The sequence below is a fragment of the Aegilops tauschii genome, chromosome 3, assembly GCF_002575655.3.
Source record: "Aegilops tauschii subsp. strangulata cultivar AL8/78 chromosome 3, Aet v6.0, whole genome shotgun sequence".
Lineage (NCBI taxonomy): Eukaryota > Viridiplantae > Streptophyta > Magnoliopsida > Poales > Poaceae > Aegilops > Aegilops tauschii.
The window spans coordinates 429,504,814-429,511,745 of record NC_053037.3 but is presented as its reverse complement, the minus strand read 5'-3'; positions in this window follow the sequence as shown (position 1 = coordinate 429,511,745).

Sequence of the window (6,932 nt, the reverse complement as noted above, 5' to 3'; positions counted from 1 at the left end):
TTCAGAGAAGACTCAAATAATATTCATGGATAATCTGATCGTAAACTCACAATTCATCAGATCCCAACAAACACACTGCAAAAAGAGATTACATCGAATAGATCTCCAAGAACATCGAGGAGAACATTGTATTGCAGATCAAAGAGAAAGAAGAAGCCATCTCGCTACTAACTATGGACCCGTAGGTCTGTGGTAAACTTCTTACACATCATCGGAAGGACAACAAGGTTGATGTACAACCCCTCCGTGGTTGATTCACCCTCAGGCAGAGTGCCAGAAAAGGCCTCCGGATGGGATCTCTCGAGAACAAAAGCTCGCGGCGACGGAAAAAGTATTTTGGGTGGCTCTCTATTGGTTTCCCGATTTTAGAGAATTTATAGAGGCGGAATTAGGTCAAATGGGTGAACATGGGCCCCACAAGCCACCAAGGCGCACCCACCCCCCTAGGTGCGCCCTGGTGCCTCGTGGGCTCCTCCTTCATCTTCTGGCCCTTTCCCGAATCTTCGAGGTTCTCTTTTGTCCAGAAAGAAATCTCCAAAAAGTTTCGTGGCATTTGGACTTAGTTTGATACTGATTTTCTAGAAAACCAAGAACACGCAAAAAACAGCAACTGGCACGGGGCACTAAGTTAATAGGTTAGTCCCAAAACATGATATATAATTGCTTATAATTTCATATGAAACATCCAAGATTGATACTATAATAGCATGGAACAATCAAAAATTATAGATACGTTGGAGACGTATCAGGTGACGGCGACCGTGAATGGGCCTTACAGCAACGGCACCTCTGCGACACATGGTAGGATCGCGCCGTCGAAGTCCTCCATCAAATAGATGAGGTAGGCTGCGAGTGCGACCGCCTCTTGGAGCGAATCGACGAGCTCTGGATGGCAGCCCGCCGCCAAGCGATATACATGCACCACGAGATGGGCGAACTCGGGCCAAGACTACAGGAGCTCCGCGATGCAGTCGCCGAAGCGTAGACCGAGGCGGCGTACAAGATCTCCAATGCGACGGCGCGCACCGAAGAAACCATCCGTGAGGCAGAACGAGCCACCGAAGAGGCCATCATTGTGGCCGGCATCAAGCTTCTCGCGGCCACGTCCTATGCGGAAGATAGTATCCGGCAGACGAGGGTCGAATGTAGGACAACGAATGAGGCTTTGATGGCCGACGAGGAGGACAAACGATAGCGATTGGGATGATGATGGTGAAGACTCGGACGGCGGTGACAAGGAGGACGACAGCGATGACGATGAATAAGTTCAAGTAGTTCTCTTAGGTTTTAGAAATATGCATGTTAATTATGTATGAACTTTTGCATATATTATAAAGATATTAAGTATTATCCTTATGTTTTATGAAGTTGTCCACTGAATCCTCTCATGTCTAGTCTAGTTTCAATCTGAATCGTGAGAAGCACTACCATTTCATCCAGTTCAAGCAATGACCATGCCATCAACATGTTATTCGGGCGGTCACCATGACAACGACATTGGTTCCTTTGCTCGAATCCATGGACTCAATTTTTCCTTTCTACTAATTGGTTATTTTTGTACCCGTGGCCAATTCATTTGTGGCTGCAGAGCCCATTGTAGCAGGCAGGCTATTTGAAGTGAAGTTTACAACTTTTAATGCAATACATTTCTATGTGGTCATATTTTCCCGTTCGCGCTCTCATAGTTCACTAAAATGAGTACGTACGAAAAAATGGTAAATGGATTTCGATATGACAATCTAAACCCTAAACACTGAAAGTTTGATTCTAATATGTTATAAACTCTGCCATGGCAGAAATTATAAGGTACTACCTTCTGAACACAAACACGCCTTTTTAAAATCCTTTTTCTAGCCCGCCAACCATTTTTTGTGATAGCAAACATTTTCAGTGACACTACGAATCGTCCCAGAAAATGGTTGTGTGTAGTGACGCCCCAAAGCATTGCCGAAAATCAGGCCAGAACTTCGCCAAAGTTGGCTAGGGTGCTGCCCCTGGAGGGAAACACCTCGTGCTGTGGACCGCCATAGTAAATGATTTAGGTTACGTTTCATGTTTCGTTGCTAGGGGTTTTGCCACTGAATAGACTAAATTGTGTAGTGGATGGACGAGAAGACCATGCGAGGCAGGCAACGAGTGTAACACTCGAATGGTTGTCAGTCTAGCCATAGGTGAGTAAGTATCGGGGAAATGTTCTTCTTCTTTCTGGGTATATCCCTTAGCCACAAGCCTGACCTTATACTTCTCAACAGTACCATCGGGCCTAAGCTTCTTTTTGAACACCCACTTACATCTCAATGGTTAGCAACCATAAGGACGGTCAGTGATCTCCCATGTCCCGTTAGCCAAGATGGAATCCATCTCGCTACGGACCGCATCCTTCCAGTAGTCAGGATGCATAAGCTTCTCAAATGGAACTGGGAATGTCTTCATCCATGAGGTATATGAGGAAATCATCACCAAAGGACTTTGCAGTCCTCTGTCTCTTGCTCCTAACAGGAGCTTCCTCTTCATCCTCCGTGGAACTTTCATCATTTTTGTGTCATAAAATTCAATCAGAATGGTAGGTTCCGGAGTCTCATAGGATTCCAGTCTAGAAGTTCTTTGCATATCGCTCATGGGAAAATATCCTCAAATAATGTAGCACCTTTAGAATCCATGATCGTATCGACCTTCACGTCATGTACATCAGATTTCACCACTAGATACCTATAGCCGACGCTATGCTTGGCATAGCCCAGAAAAACACAGTCCATAGTCTTTGGTCCCAACTTACGCTTTTTGGTTATCGGCACATTGACTTTTGCCAAACAACCCATAGAGTAGTCTCACTATCCTTCGTGAGAACTTTATTCAGGACATGACATGATGTCAATACAGCCTCCCCCACCATACCTTGGATAAACCTAATGTAAACAAGGCGTTAACCAAATCTATTAGAGTACGGTTTTTTCGTTTGGCAACCCCGTTTGATTGGGCTGGATAGGGAGTCGTCCTCTCACGAATAATACCATGTTCCGCACAGAATAAATCAAACTCATTAGAAAAATACTCTCCGCCACAATTAGACTGAACTCGTTTTATTTTATTTTCAAGTTGGTTCTCAACTTCCGCCTTATAGATTTTAAAATAGTGTAGAGCCTCATCCTTGGTATTTAACAAATACACATGGCAGAATCTAGCGGAATCATCAATCAACGTCACGAAATATTTCTTTCCACCTTTAATCAACACGCCATTCATATCTCACAGATTTGAATGTATGAGTTCTAGTGGTGCTAGATGTCTCTCCTTCGCAGGCTTGTGAGGCTTACGAGGTTGCTTTGCTTGCACACACGCATGGCAGTTAGAGCCTTTGGCTAAAGTGAAACTCGGGATTAAATCCATCTTGGCTAGTCATGGCATACAACCAAAATTAATGTGATAAACATGCGAATGCCAAACCTTAGATTCGTTCACATTAGAATGAATTTGGTTCATATTACAGAAATCCGCAAGTGAAAGACGAAACAAACCATCGCAATCATATCATTTTCCAACAAACAGTCCATATCGAGATACGACTACTTTATTGGACTCAAATACTAACTTAAACCCTTCTTTACATAGAAGGAAGCCACTAACGAGATTCTTCTTGACGGTGGGGACATGCTGCATGTTCTTCAGTTGCACGATCTTTCCCAAAGTAAACTTCAGATCTATCGTGCCAACGCCATGAACAGAAGCATGCGATCCATTCGCCATCAGTACGAAGCAGTCTCGCGCGACCTGGTAAGAAAAGAAGAAAGACATATCAGCACACACACGAATATTTGCACCTGTGTCAACCCCCAATTAGTGGACTGACAAACTGAAAGTACGGTAAACAGATTACCATACCCAGATGCCCCATCATTGTTGCTCATAATCACATTGACAGACTTGGAGTCATGTCCTGGCTTCTTGTACTTGTTTGGGCACTTGTTTGCCCAATATTCCTCCGAACCACAAGTAAAGCATATGTCTGTCTTTTTGTCTTTCTTTTACCCTTCTTCTGAAAGGTAGTATTCTGCTGGACGGTGTTATTTTCCTTGAACTTCTGGAAATTCTTCTACACCACGTTGGCGCTAGAAGAACCCTCTACCCCTTTCACGTGTGAATCCTTTTCTCTAGAGTTCGGCCAGAAGTCCCTCTTCTCTGTCTGAAGGTCTTCCATTCTTGGCAGCGCCTGGTGCGGCGCCATCATCGAACTCCTCCCCCCCCCCCCCCCTCCGCCGCTTAGCTCCGCATCGAAGGCTCCTTCTCGCGGCGCTGCTGCCGCATGGTGGCCAAGGGCGAGGATGGGGAGGAGATGGTGGTGGCAGAGATCAGGAGGAAGGTGCACGAGGCGGCGTGGGTGGTGATGGGCAGGGACGTGTTCATGCTGCGGTTGGGCGCCGGCTTCGACGCAGCCTTCGCTATGGCGACCGTCCTCGTGCTCGACCAAATCGCCGGGGACGAGACCGGAGAGGATGCAGCCCACGGCAGGATTTTGTGATCGGAGAGTCATTTGTTTATTGGTTTAGCCGTAGAGAGTTGGTGAACTTATTTTCTCCCGACTTTTCTTCCTTTGTGTTTCGTGTCCCTGCCCTCGATCGGCAATGTACAATACATGCTGGATTTGTTGCTGAAGTCTGTTGTTGATCTAGCAACCACTCGTCTAGCAGAAAATTTCTGCTAAGAATAAGATCATGATCACTTGGAGAAATTGTGGTGGATCTTGCAGCTACTGTCGTATCAAATTCTGCATTCCGGTTCCGTTTGCTAGCCGCTGGTTTTTTTCCAACAATCTGGATTAACTTCGTTCAATTTCCTTTGTGTGCACAGGTAATCTACCCCAGCTGCTTTTACTCAAAACACAAGATATCCTTTGGGACCGACAACAGATAAGTTAACTGAAAGTAGAAACTGAGTCAGTCGACTGACCATAAACCGGTTTAGTCGATTTCCTCCCAGCCTTTTGTTTTTTATAAACAAATTTCCTCCCATCTCGTGCGGCATGTGGGCTTGGCCAAGGCTAGGTTGCAACTCATCTCGTGTAGGCTAGCGGCGCATGGCAGGCCCAAGGTAAGCTAGGTGAGTTTATGATATTAATATTTCTATAATGTCACAAATTTCATTATTGCCATGGTATAAATTACTGTGGGTTGTCAACCCAATAACCAAAAGAAGAAAAATGGCCAGTCACCTAAAATGCTAATACTTGTGGTCGTGCCATCTTAAAAATAAATAGAACATGAATTTCTAAGGAAGAATGAATTAATGGCATTGATATTTCCCTTTATAAAAAGAAAACATATAAAAACAGAAATGACAAAATTTGCACGCAATCTACACATGATTTGTGCCTTTTTATAGTACACAAGAATAAGCATATAATAGTGGAATTTTCGCGGTTTACATGTGGGCAGAACAAAGGAGCTATGTCCCACCACTTGCTACAGAAAAAAATATAGCAAATGATCCTGGAGAAGGTCTCGCATGAGTCATCTTTGTTCGTAAATCTCAACAAAAAGCAAAGGATCAAGATAATCGTGAATTTTTTTTACCAAAAAGTAAGTTTTCTAAGAAGGAATGAATTAGTGACTTGGTATTAACCTTCAAAAGAGATAAATATAAAATGTTAAATCAAATGAAGACAAAATTTGCGCACAATTTACACAAAAATTGCGCTTATTCATGATATGCAAATATAGACATATAAAAATCAAAATAACCAAGTTTTCTATGAAAGAATGAATTAGTGGCATTCATATAAACCTTTAAGAAAAGAAAATGAAAAAAATAAATAATGGCAAGTTTTGCACACAATTTACACATAAATTGCACTTTTCTCTAATATGCAAAAATAAGCATATAATAGTGAAATTTTCATAGAAAAAAGGAGTTTCATACGAACGAATGAATTAGTGGCATTACTATTAAAGAAGACAGAAATTGAAAAAATAACTAAAACTAAATCAAAATAATGAAGTTTTTTAAGAAAGAATGAATTAGTGCCATGGTATAACCCTTTAAGAAAACAAAAAGAAATGAAGACTGAAACATAATCAAAATAATGAAGTTTTCTAAAAGAGAATGAATTAGTGGCTTGGTATTACCCTTTATGAAGAAACAAAATGAAATCAAACTAAAACAAAATCAAAACAATGAGGTTTTCTATGAAAGAATGAATTGATGACATTGGCATTATCCTTTAAGAAAAAGAATTTTTTTTTTAACATCTAAAACAAACAATGAAAAAAATGCACACAGTATACAAAAAAAGGCTCTTCTTTAAAATATGCAAGAGTAAGCATATATAGTTCAAATTTTCACTAAAAATATCATAAGAAAGAATTAATCAATGGCATTGATATTACCCAAAATGATATAATAACTAAATCAAAATCTGAATAATAAAGTTTTATAAGAACAATGAATTAGTGACATTGCAATTACTCTTTAAAATAATTAAAATGAAAATGTGAAGAAAAAAACATGCACACTTGCACTAAAATTTCACTTTTTGTAGTATACAAACAACAATCATATGATAGTGTAATATTCACTCATATTGTATAGTATTTGTATGTATATTTACATTCACCCGGCACCAAAAAATACCTACAAAAGAAAATAATAAAAATCCAACTAATAAAGAATAACAAAAAACAAAAGGAGAAACACATAAAAATATATTTCTTTTAAAGAAAACCAAAAGGGCGGAGAGGAGGGCTGGGCAGCGTACGTGGGCTTTAGCCCAGTAGAAAGTTGATTGACTCAAATATGTGGTCAGTCCAAAAACAAAACCTAAGCCAGCTCACAGAACAGTACAAATCTTAAAGCAAAAAACTCAATGGCCAAACAAATCAACTGACCCAACATTATTTTTCAGGCCACTTACATATAGCTAAAGTATATCCTTTTTATTT